The sequence below is a fragment of the Coregonus clupeaformis genome, chromosome 2, assembly GCF_020615455.1.
Source record: "Coregonus clupeaformis isolate EN_2021a chromosome 2, ASM2061545v1, whole genome shotgun sequence".
Classification (NCBI taxonomy): domain Eukaryota; kingdom Metazoa; phylum Chordata; class Actinopteri; order Salmoniformes; family Salmonidae; genus Coregonus; species Coregonus clupeaformis.
The window spans coordinates 932956-945167 of NC_059193.1; positions in this window are offsets into that span (position 1 = coordinate 932956).

The following is a 12212-nucleotide window of genomic DNA, read 5'->3' on the forward strand; positions in this document are numbered from 1 at the left end:
TTCTTAAAAATGTCTTACGGAAATTGTTTTCATCCTGCCACAGGCTAGGGCAGAAATTAGAGCAGGTGTCGGCTAATTAGTGTATTTTGAGCCATTGCACCTGTTTATACAGTAGTTTACACGTTTTGTATAGGGTATGGACCTTAACTGCTACAACTAGTTTTATGTCTGTATTTCATTTAGCCTAACTGTAGTGTAGAATATTTCTGGAATTGTATTTAGGCTACAATAATTTGTATATGGAAAATTGAACGAAATCCCCCGTATAGCCTAGGCTACAATATGATGATCCTCAAATTAATATATTTACATTTTCGTTATTTTTATTTATGTGCCATATAATGCTGAACATTTACATATTTTATTAATTCAGATTTTATTCCCCATATTTACAATCTTGTTTTCTCAACTGGTAATCACACTTGTCAACTGATTCCTCAACCCTATCGTGCCCTCAGAGAGAGAGAGAGAGACCATAGCAACATCGCGCCAAATCTCTCCTAAAATAACCGAAATTGGAGGACTTGCAGACTCCGTAATCAGACAAATGCGATTAGATGAAAGGGCTTTGCAACTGTCATTGGGGTTAAATTAACGATGGGTGACCAAAATACACCATGGTAGAGACAGGCACGCAATACACAGCACCTTTAGTTGGCATTGAGTACTGAGTAGGCTAATGACTGTTTTGTCTCTGGACTCAAAATAGCTTAATTCATAGATAGGCCTAGGCTACATAATACATGTGGATCAGTTTATTCATTTAATTGTTAATTGTTTAAAAACATGTATATGTTTAAACATGTCTCAAATCAATGAAAACTCAATCTCTAACCAAAATGGCATTTATTTTCTGTGTCAAAATTTGAACTAATCTTATTGAAATGATTGAAACCTCATCTTCAATGACATAAAACACTTAATGTGAATGACTTGTTTACTATACTATATTTAATTTCAAATCTGTGTGTTTTGTCATAGAATCTTCTGCATTTTATATTCGTTTTTTAATTATTTTCGTCCATTGGATGAATATAAAAATTCAAACTGCTTTTAGATAAGCAATAGGAGAAAAAAACCTACCATATATAAATCTCAGGTTCTTTAAATTAGAATGAATGGCCAATGATACACAGAAATTCGTCTGCATTAGTTAAAAAATGATGTAGTGGTAGCCAATATCTTCTGGATTTCCACTCTTTAATCAGCTGAAAAAACAGCAGACTCAGGTCAATCTGGATTCAGGGCTTTTTCAACTTGGGCTTTTTAGTGCTATTGATTTCTCCAGGAAATGGCAACAGGAGTCCTGCTCTGAGAGCCATTTGGGTGTCTGAGAAATCACTTAGAACATGGGTTGAGAGCTGGAATCAATGTGGGCTCTCCTCCACTGCAGGGCCCAGGGTGAGGGAGCTAATGGCTGAGTGCGGGCCCATTGGGGTGGAGCAGAGTAGAGCAGAGCAGGGCAGAGTGGAGGATGGCACATCACACTCACAGACAGATGGTAGGGAAATATTAAGCTGTAAACGAGAAATAGAAGGCTAGATGACTCATAAGGGAGAACTTGGTTTATGTCCTATGGAGGAATATAGGTTTGTTTCATGGGGATCGTTTTACATGGAACCAAAAGGGGTTCTACTATGGGGACAACCGAATAACCTTTTTGGAACCCTTTTTTCTAAGAGTGTCTAGCCTTTGGATTAGATAGAGGACACTGCAGTTATGATGTCAAACTGCTGCACTTTCCCTGCAATGCCTAGTGTAAAGGCAGGCTGGCGGCCATTTTCTGTTTCGAACAGGGACTGGGATGCATAGCCCAGAAACCCATGGGTGACCGTGAGACCCATTGACTGGCTGTCAACACACACAGGCCATTGTCTCTGTTGTGGACAGAGGGCACTGCAGCATCCTGAGCTTGGCGGCACACTCACCATAAAGGACTATGCTCATTGCCTCATAAAGGAATCTATGCATGATAATATTATGATGGAGGTTTTCTCTTTATGGAGACAACATGGAGATTTCGATTATAATCTATAAATAGATTACTGCTTCAATGTGTGTGTTGTTTGTCTGTGCTTTATAGTCAAGGAAAATGTGTTAAGTGTGCTGGTATCATAGAACAGTAGGCTATTTAGAAAAAGGGTCTCTTTGGCACAATACAGGATGTTAGGGAGTCAGGAACAACTTCTGTTTTCTGGATCTTTCCATTGAAGCGATGTGTCTCTAGTGTAAAAGCTGGTGCAACAACAACCTTGATGAAAACAGTTGTAATTTGGCAGGGCACAATACCTCCTGTGGATGTCATCCACAATGTTGTTTTATTTTTATTTTTTGTTTAATCTGTGAAGATTAAATGATGGAAATATTTTAGCTGCTGGGAAGAACAGTCAGTTCCTAAAAGAGGCCTGTAAGCCTCTATGGGTGGCATATTTGCCTTCTCTCTGGCCTGCCCGTGCAAAGACCATCATGGTTCAATGTAACAATGGGTAATCAATCTGCCAGGCCAGTACAGCCAATTAAGATGTCAATTCGAGGGCATCATATCGGACGATATCAGCATTTCTCTGACAGAAGAGAGTAGGGGAACAGAGGTAGATGTAAAGAGATCACCTAGCAACCAAGGGTCCTCAGGACCACTGCTATCACCACCAGGGTCGTGTTCATTAGGGCACGTGGTGCCAGGTAGTCCCTCCCCGTTTCAGTCCATTTTCTTCCATTTTGTGCTTAATGAACATGACCCGACCTTACACCTGAGGAAAAAAGGCTCATGGGTAATGTTGGCTGCTTCTAAGACGGGCTCTTTCTCAATGAGTCTCCATGCAGACGGTAATTGTCTAGATTAGGGTGAAAGACTTCAGGTTACTTCAAGGTTTGGTGCTACTGCCATGCTATTTGGAGAACCTAATGTTGGGCCATTGACACCCTTTGGAAGGTTAGAATGGTGGATAGTGTGAGAGGATGACTGGCATATTCTGTATCCTTATTATTAGTTTTATGTTGTGCCATCTTTTTCACTTGGGGTGTTATTGGGTGAAGATGGTGTAATAAGCCATTCTGAAGGTCGTTCCCACTGGGCACAGATGTCATCAGTTCAATTTCTAGTTTTGATTTTTTTTAAATTGAGTTGTCAACTAACTTGAATTCAACGTGAAATCAACAACAAATGTCACCATGTCATTGGATTTAGGTTAAAAGTTGGATGAAAAAAAAACTTTTTTCAAATCCAATCAGTTTTCCATGTTGATTCAACGTCATCACATTACATTTTTGGGTTGAAATGGCGTGCAAACAATTTTGATTCAACCTGTTTTGTGTTTCTGTATCCGGTGGTTGTATAATGATGGCTTGTTATATCAGCGTGTTATAACAACATAATATTTATTTACTTAAAAAAAAAAAAAGCAAAGTATATTAAGACCCCAAAACAAATCCTAGACATCTAATAAAGACGGGTGAATACTGATGTTGAACAGCCGTTTACAACATTTACAAGATGACTAGCTTTGGCCAAGGACCATCTGGCATCTTTACCAAAGGGCTGGGGTAATCTCGTAGTCTTCTTCACACGTTGTGTAAAAGTACTGTATATATTCCAGGTAAATGTAAAATATTCAAACTAAAGACGCCGGTTTTGTAAAAGATGATTGGCACAAGAAATGCCTTGTTTTCAAACTTACAACTCAAGTGAATGAAATATGCAGTAACATCTTGGAAACAGTGAGATTTATGTTATAAATTGATTATTACACATTTACCTCTTCACTGCCCTAAATGTAGTGACTGTGTGATCACTCGCTCTATTGCTTGCCCACAATTGCCAGAATTGCCAATATTACACAGCCTTTCCCAGAAATCCAAAGATGGCAGCTCAGGACGATTAGCGGGGAGGAATTAGTCGTGGCAGTCTGCTATCCGAGGAAGTGGACTTACGGTCAGTCTCACATCTCCAAGGCACGCTGGCCATCGATTTATTTCCTCGAACGTCATTCCATCCACTGCAGCAGTGCCTCTTTGGCTAAGCTGTGTCACTCCATTCAGGTGGGTAAAACATTGAGTATGGAGTGTTGCCACCTTTCTTTCACTCTGTTTATGTCTCTCTCTCAACAGTCTACTCTCACCTGTCTCCCTCCCTCCCTCCCTCCCTCCCTCCCTCCTCACGTTTTCTCTCTATCTCTCTTCAGGCAGTGTTCTTCCTCTTCCCTCGCTCCGTCTCTTGTGGTCTCTCGTTTCCTGCAGAGTTTTGCAGGGCTGACTGGCTGGCTGACTTGCTGGCTGGCTGGTTCTCTTATATGTGTTGGGGTGATGATGACTCCTGTTCTGTGTATGGCACTGGTAGAATTCACTGTGAAAGCACACTATCAGTGAATTACCATAGGGCCATAAACAGAGCAGAGAAAGAACCACTGGATGATGCCCGTCCATTTCTAGAGCTAACTAAACTCTCCCTTGTCTTCTACTGCATTGGGTGGGGTGAATGGGATGTCTCTGTTTCCGTTGTATGAGTAGTGCTCTGGATCTTTGATTGGGTACCTTTGGGCCTTTGGGATCTCTGTGGGTCAATCAAGCTTTGGTGTGTCCCTCACAACAACCGCATCGACTTGCATCTCCGCCTCTGCTTTTCTTCTTTGCCCATTTTGGCACTAGCACATTTTTGCTTCTGTATATATGCTTTGAGCAATCATGTGTAGTGCCAATATAGGACAAGATAGATTGACGTCGTTTTGGGGGGAATTCAACATTCACTGGGTACTAATACTACCTTGTCTTGTCTCCTGCACTGACAGTTCTAGGACTTTGACTTGATTGATCCTCTGTGTTCTCCTGTCCTGTGTAGGTCATTTTCTATTCTCAGTACAATGGAATCTGAGCCTCATTATCTGAATGGATAAACAGAAAATTCAATAGACCAATGGACCACTTTTAAAATATATTCTGCTGACTGCAAATGTGTCGGAGTCTCGCATGCCATCCCCTCTGAAACGATTCCTTTTAGCATTGACAATGATGAAGATGAATGTCAAGGGTGTTTATTGCCTAAACTCAAAAATATGTATTAAATATATGTGCAGAGTGGAATTTTGCATGACAGCAGATAGGAGCGGATCGATTCATTGTCTGTACCTTCTTCCCCCTGCCATAGCCGTGATTTTAGAGGCAATGCTAGACGCAACCTTAAACCATCCATGTCCCATCAATCGGAGGTACTGGTTCGTTTTTCAGATGGACAGGCCTGGATCGGCCAGGCAGCTCTCTGGCGGTGTTTGGCAATGGTAGAACTCACACTGGTGAGGTAGCTGGATCCGGTGGTTCTAGACTTGCCAACTACTGCTCGAGAGCTTCAGCTCGGCGCATCGAGACCAGTGAAGACATCAAGGCACTCTCTATGGTGTCTAACTCTTCAACGTTCTTATAATGTATCTCAACATTCTCCAAATGAAGACACCCTCTGGATGGCTAGGATAGGGATAGCTTCCTCCCTGAGTGAGTGGCTGTTGGTGGTGAAGGGTGGGGTGAGACTTCTGTATTCCTCCCCTCCACACCCCAGTCTCAGAGCTCCATTGAACCAACCATACAGGCAACAGTCTCAGAGCTCCATTGAACCAACCATACAGGCAACAGTCTCAGAGCTCCATTGAACCAACCTTACAGGCAACAGTCTCAGAGCTCCATTGAACCAACCATACAGGCAACAGTCTCAGGAGCTCCATTAGACCAACCTTACAGGCAACAGTCTCAGAGCTCCATTGAACCAACCATACAGGCAACAGTCTCAGAGCTCCATTGAACCAACCATACAGGCAACAGTCTCAGAGCTCCATTGAACCAACCATACAGGCAACAGTCTCAGAGCTCCATTGAACCAACCTTACAGGCAACAGTCTCAGAGGAAAAGAGAGTTTGTGCTCCAACTACAGGAGTATCAGTCAGCAAATGTGACAAGATCGGGTCTCTCTTCCGTTGGACGTGACTGTATATGTAATGTACCCAGACTTTTCTTGAGTAGTTATGCTAGTAAAACATAGCTTTTGACTAGAGAATGTTATTGGTCATGCCTGCTGGTATTTCACTGTGAAGTCTGTGCATTTGTATTTCGCAGTGCGTTTAGAATGAGCAAGTACTGTTTTCTTGTTGTTGCTCTCAGCCTTGCTTCACTAGCCTGGTCCCATATCTGCTTGTGCTGTTTTGCCAACCCCAATTGCCCTTGTCATGCCAAACGACCATAAGAAGCCAAGACAGCACAAATAGATCTAGTGCCAGGCTATCGCTCCATCAGAGTTGAATAGAATGTGAGTCCAGTTCCCAAGTCTGTATAATGAGCCCCTGTCTGTTCTGCCCATGGCCAGCCAACAGGGGGCCATGCCTCCCTCTCTGGAGTCCCAGGCAGAATTAGCAAACTGTGTGGTGTCGTCTTACCCTCCTCTTTCAATGCACCTCTTTTTCCCTCCCGTCCCAACCTGCTTGAGAAAAGAGAGAGAGTAGGAGTCTATATTTTCATAGAAAGAATGACTTTGGTTGTTAGAGAAGCCCGTAGCCAGAAAGCTGCTGCAGTGCTCTGCTCAGTAGATCAGGGTCAGGGTATCTGCTAGTGTAGGTGACAGGGGGATGGGGGAGGGATTAAAAACCCTTCATCTGCTTTTGCATAAATCCATGCTATACGCCTCAGCGTTGGCTAATATGATTTGTATTGTAACTCATTCAGCCGGGGGCTATGTCTGTTCTGTGCACACGCTGTCATTTGACCTGCACAGCGGTGGTTTTAGCTTTTGTGTTGGAAAGCCATTAAAATTGAAAAAGAAGGGAAGTGGTAAGATTGTGGTCGATAGACAGCCAGTATGCCTCGATAGACAGCCAGTATGCCTCGATAGACAGCCAGTATGCCTCGATAGACAGCCGGTATGCCTCGATAGACAGCCGGTATGCCTCGATAGACAGCCGGTATGCCTCGATAGACAGCCGGGATGCCTCGATAGACAGCCGGTATGCCTCGATAGACAGCCGGTATGCCTCGATAGACAGCCTGTATGCCTCGATAGACAGCCGGTATGCCTCGATAGACAGCCGGTATGCCTCGATAGACAGCCGGTATTCCTCGATAGACAGCCGGTATGCCTCGATAGACAGCCAGTATGCCTCGATAGACAGCCAGTATGCCTCGATAGACAGCCGGTATTCCTCGATAGACAGCCGGTATTCCTCGATAGACAGCCGGTATTCCTCGATAGACAGCCGGTATGCCTTGATAGACAGCCAGTATGCCTCGATAGACAGCCGGTATTCCTCGATAGACAGCCGGTATGCCTCGATAGACAGCCAGTATGCCTCGATAGACAGCCAGTATGCCTCGATAGACAGCCGGTATGCCTTGATAGACAGCCAGTATGCCTCGATAGACAGCCGGTATTCCTCGATAGACAGCCGGTATGCCTCGATAGACAGCCGGTATTCCTCGATAGACAGCCGGTATTCCTCGATAGACAGCCGGTATGCCTCGATAGACAGCCGGTATTCCTCGATAGACAGCCGGTATTCCTCGATAGACAGCCAGTATGCCTTGATAGACAGCCAGTATGCCTCGATAGACAGCCAGTATGCCTCGATAGACAGCCGGTATTCCTCGATAGACAGCCGGTATGCCTCGATAGACAGCCAGTATGCCTCGATAGACAGCCAGTATGCCTCGATAGACAGCCAGTATGCCTTAGACAAATCCCTGGTGAGAGTGGTGTAGCCTGTTCTCTGCTTGACAAACAGATTCAGATTCACTTGACTCTATTCTTGTGTGTCACATTCAGATTCACTTGACTCTATTCTTGTCTCATATTGCCAAACTTAACATGCACACTATTAACCCCACAAAACATAAAAATGCATTTTTATCTCTTGATAATGTGATGATTATGTGACTTGTGAAACCCAGTCCTGACCTGTTGACATTCTAGCTTTTACATTTTTCCTCCATAGCAAATCACAGTCTCTCTCATGCAAATAATAAACGTATTCAAAAGACTAGCCCATTGTCTCAGACTTCTGTAACGATCTTCTCTGCTGCAGTACAGTGCATTGTGGGAAAGCCATCGTCAATGCAGGGGCCTTCTCCAGATGGGCTGCACCTCTCAGGTTACACTGCATTTTTCAGCCCCCTTTCTCTCTCTCTCCACCGCCAGCCCTGCACTCCAGCCCCCTCAGCCCTTCTCAATCTCCCACTCTCTCTCTCTTTTTCTCTCTCTCTCTCTGTCTCTCTCTCTCTCTACCCCCACCCCGGCCCCCTCTGTCCTCTCTCCTCTCTCTCCCTCTCTACCCCCACCTCGGCCCCCTCTGTCCTCTCTCCTCTCTCTCCCTCTCTACCCCAACCCTGGCCCCCTCTGCCCTCTCTCTCTCTCTCTCTCTCTCTCTCTCTCTCTCTCTCTCTCTCTACCCCAACCCCGGCCCCAGTTGGGCTGAGGGCAGAGACAGAGACAGCCGTGCCTGTACTCCACTAATGCACGCAGGGGCATTAGTGAAATGAGATTAGGACCCATCGTTCTTACGCCAGTGTCTGTCTGGGCCGGAGGGAGGGTAACAGAGGTGGTGTGAGTTAATAGTGTTGCTGGGGAAGGTGTGGAGGCCATTATTGGGGCGTAAGGGGAGACTAGAGGATGCAGCATCAGCACATGCTGATGGGCTGTCAATATTTTTGGGTGATAGGAAGGAGAGGTTAGAGAAGAGGTGAAATGTGTTACACGTTGGTGCAATTCATTTAACCCAATTAAAACTTTATACAGCTGTAAGTGAAACAAAACATGCCTTTCCATGTAAATATTTAGTCTAATCTATGATGAAACAGGTAGAGCATATGTTAACTATCATAGTTATAACCCACTATGAGACAGAGTGGAGCACTTAGTACACTGATAGTAAATGTTGCTATAATTCAGAATGATCCCCTGGTTCATCCAACACATTTCATGTGTAGCTAACAAGTGTGTGTGTAGAAGTGTATACTGTGGAGTCTTGTTCAGCCCCACCCCCTCTCCTCCCATCTCCTAAGGCTGGTGCTGGGACGAGGGGAGGGAGTGGAGATTATCCCCTGTGCTGGAGTATTAAGAAACGATTAGTGGAGATTAAAGGCCTGCCTCAGAGTCTGGTCGACTCCGGGCAACAAGAATGTCCCCCGTGGAGACTAATCAATATCAATACGCCTCCTACTACTACTGTGTGTATTTGTGTTTGTGTGTAGGTACTGTGTAGGTACTGTGTACAACTGAGGACCAGCACACAGAGCACACACAGCCACTCCCATAGACTCCTGTCAGAGAGAACCACTTAGTTGCATATTCAATATCCAATCAATTTTAGAGTAGGTTTGTTATAGCTCAATCAAGGGCAGCGGGCAATGATGTCATATGTAATAAAATGATATGCTATCGATATTATGAGGCTTGACTGCAGTGAATTGTCCTAACTGAGTGGTATTCCATTGGACAGAGTAGCTTAGTGCTGAAACATAACTGGATGGTGTTCAGTTGGCACGAAACGGAAGAAAACGGTCAGAAACTGAGTAAAACAGGGAGGTACTATCTGAATCTATCCAATAAGAAACGCTAGTTTTCGCTTTCTGTTGCAAACCACTTTATTACAGTGTGTCCTTATGAACAAGACCTTGGTTTCAGGGGGCATGTAGAACAGTCTTCAGCCTTTACAAGTCAGGTCACCGCATCACCGAGCCCCCTGACAGACATCCGCATGGATCCGACTGCTGCCACCATTAGCTGATTACATCACCACCACCCACCTCACTGACCGACCGGCTTACCACAGCACCTTTCATCAGTGAGCCTGCCTTCATCAGACACTGGAGATGAAACCGTTAACATGAAGCCTGCGTCCTAAATGGCACCCTATTATAGTGCACTACTTTTGACCAGGGCCCATGCACTATAGGGAATAAGGGGCCATTTGGGACGCAGAATGCTGTGGTGTTAGGCGTATGGGTGCTGTGGTGTTAGGCGTATGGGTGCTGTGGTGTTAGGCGTATGGGTGCTGTGGTGTTAGGCGTATGGGTGCTGTGGTGTTAGGCGTATGGGTGCTGTGAGGCGTTAGGCGTATGGGTGCTGTGAGGTGTTAGGCGTATGGGTGCTGTGAGGTGTTAGGCGTATGGGTGCTGTGAGGTGTTAGGCGTATGGGTGCTGTGAGGTGTTAGGCGTATGGGTGCTGTGAGGTGTTAGGCGTATGGGTGTTGTGAGGTGTTAGGTGTTAGGTGTATGGGTGTTGTGAGGTGTTAGGCGTATGGGTGCTGTGAGGTGTATGGGTGCGGTGAGGTGTTAGGTGTATGGGTGTTGTGGGGTGTTAGGCGTATGGGTGCTGTGAGGTGTATGGGTGCGGTGAGGTGTTAGGCATATGGGTGCTGTGAGGTGTATGGGTGCTGTGAGGTGTTAGGTGTATGGGTGCTGTGAGGTGTATGGGTGCTGTTTGGTGTTAGGCGTATGGGTGCTGTGAGGTGTTAGGCGTATGGGTGCTGTGAGGTGTATGGGTGCTGTGAGGTGTTAGGCATATGGGTGCTGTGAGGTGTATGGGTGCTGTGAGGTGTTAGGCATATGGGTGCTGTGAGGTGTATGGGTGCTGTGAGGTGTTAGGTGTATGGGTGTTGTGAGATGTTAGGTGTATGGGTGCTGTGAGATGTATGGGTGCTGTGAGGTGTTAGGTGTATGGGTGTTGTGAGGTGTTAGGTGTATGGGTGCTGTGAGGTGTAAGGTGTATGGTGTATGGGTGCTGTGAGGTGTTAGGCGTATGGGGTGCTGTGAGGTGTTAGGCGTTTGGGTGCTGTGAGGTGTTACATTTACATTTTAGTCATTTAGCAGACGCTCTTATCCAGAGCGACTTACAGGAGCAATTAGGGTTAAGTGCCTTGCTCAAGGGCACATTTACGTCATTTAGCAGACGCTCTTATCCAGAGCGACTACAAATTGGTGCATTCACCCTATAGCCAGTGGGATAACCACTTTACAATTATACTTTAATTTTGTAGAAGGATTACTTTATCCTATCCCAGGTGTTCCTTAAAGAGGTGGGGTTTCAAATGTCTCCGGAAGATGTAGGGACTGATCAGAGCCTGAAGGTACGGAGGTGCCGTTCCCCTCACAGCTCCGTAGGCAAGCACCATGGTCTTGTAGCAGATGCAAGCTTCAACTGGAAGCCAGTGGAGTGTGCGGAGGAGCGGGGTGACGTGAGAGAACTTGGGAAGGTTGAACACCAGACGGGCTGCGGCATTCTGGATGAGTTGTAGGGGTTTAATGGCACAGGCAGGGAGCCCAGCCAACAGCGAGTTGCAGTAAGTGTTAGGCGTATGGGTGCTGTGAGGTGTTAGGCGTATGGGTGCTGTGAAGTGTTAGGCGTATGGGTGCTGTGAGGTGTTAGGCGTATGGGTGCTGTGAGGTGTTAGGCGTATGGGTGCTGTGAAGTGTTAGGCGTATGGGTGCTGTGAGGTGTTAGGCGTATGGGTGCTGTGAGGTGTTAGGCGTATGGGTGCTGTGAGGTGTTAGGCGTATGGGTGCTGTGAGGTGTTAGGCGTATGGGTGCTGTGAGGTGTTAGGCGTATGGGTGCTGTGAGGTGTTAGGCGTATGGGTGCTGTGAGGTGTTAGGCGTATGGGTGCTGTGAGGTGTTAGGCGTATGGGTGCTGTGAGGTGTTAGGCGTATGGGTGCTGTGAGGTGTTAGGCGTATGGGTGCTGTGAGGTGTTAGGCGTATGGGTGCTGTGAGGTGTTAGGCGTATGGGTGCTGTGAGGTGTTAGGCGTATGGGTGCTGTGAGGTGTTAGGCGTATGGGTGCTGTGAGGTGTTAGGCTTATGTCAGTACACGTACATTACTGCTAGTGTTGAGTTACTATTTACATTTGACATTTTAGTCATTTAGCAGACGCTCTTATCCAGAGCGACTTACAGTTAGTGAGTGCATACATTTTTTCATACTTGCCCTCCGTGGGAAACAAACCCACAACCCTGGCGTTGCAAGCGCCATGCTCTACCAACTGAGCTACATGGGGCCCTATGTGCACTTAGTGGTTACTTCCTGCTACTTTGTTAATTCCTATTTGTAGTGTATACTTCATTCTATAAATCCCAAGAATAAGTTTGGGTGGACAAAATGACAAACGGTGATGGTAAGAATCAATCTCGACACACAGAACCAAATCTTGTGTCTGCGCTGGCCAGCTACTCGATTGGAGTCGATTCAT